The sequence below is a fragment of the Dryas octopetala genome, chromosome 8 (assembly GCF_963921425.1).
Source record: "Dryas octopetala chromosome 8, drDryOcto1.1, whole genome shotgun sequence".
Lineage (NCBI taxonomy): Eukaryota > Viridiplantae > Streptophyta > Magnoliopsida > Rosales > Rosaceae > Dryas > Dryas octopetala.
The window spans coordinates 16,722,117-16,722,847 of NC_141373.1; the positions used below are offsets into that span (position 1 = coordinate 16,722,117).

Below are 731 nucleotides of genomic sequence, written 5' to 3' on the forward strand. Positions count from 1 at the left end.
CTCTTGAGCCAAAGATAACTTCTGCACCATAGTCTTGATTTCCATAATCTGTCCCTCCATGGTCTTTGGCACATCAGCCACCTCATATAACCCTCTCTTTGGTCCTCCTCTTGCACGATTGGAATCCCATTGTTGAGAACTCAAAGAAAGCGACTCAAACAATTCTGTAGCCTCATCCTCCGTTTTGGACATGAATGCACCACCACATGCCGAATCCACCTTGGCTTGGTCTCTCTCCAATAATCCCTGATAAAAACAGCAAATCACATACCAAGGAGATAAGTTATGGTGTGGGCAGCTAGTAAGTAACTCATTGAATCTGTCCCAAGTCTCATGGAATGGTTCGTCCGCCTTTTGCACAAATCCAAGGATCTCCTTCCGAATCGAATTAGTCTTGGAAATGGAATAGAACTTGTTCAAAAACTTGCTCGAAAGATCATCCCATGTCGAAATGGAACCACTGGGCAGCGAATACAACCACCTCTTTGCCTTGTCCTTAAGCGCAAAAGGGAACATCCTCAAACGGTACTGATCGGCATTCAGGCCCCTCAATTGTGCGGCTTCACAAACCCCGGAAAACTCCTTCAAGAAATGGATCGGATCCTCCCCATTCAGCCCATGGTAACTCGGCAACAAATGAATCTGACCACTCTTGATTTCGAAATCAGTGGCTATGGTGGCATACCGAATGCACGATGGTTGAGTGGGCAGCGAAGGTGCTGAAAAATGGC

General features: G+C 46.4%; 1 non-coding gene across 1 annotated transcript; it reads left to right on the top strand.

Moving 5' to 3' along the window:
* The first annotated feature begins 280 nt into the window (after window positions 1-280).
* LOC147277674 (small nucleolar RNA R71) lies at window positions 281-387 on the top strand. Its single transcript, XR_015124142.1, has one exon. It is a non-coding gene; the product is annotated as a small nucleolar RNA R71 (small nucleolar RNA).
* Window positions 388-731: the final 344 nt, after the last annotated feature.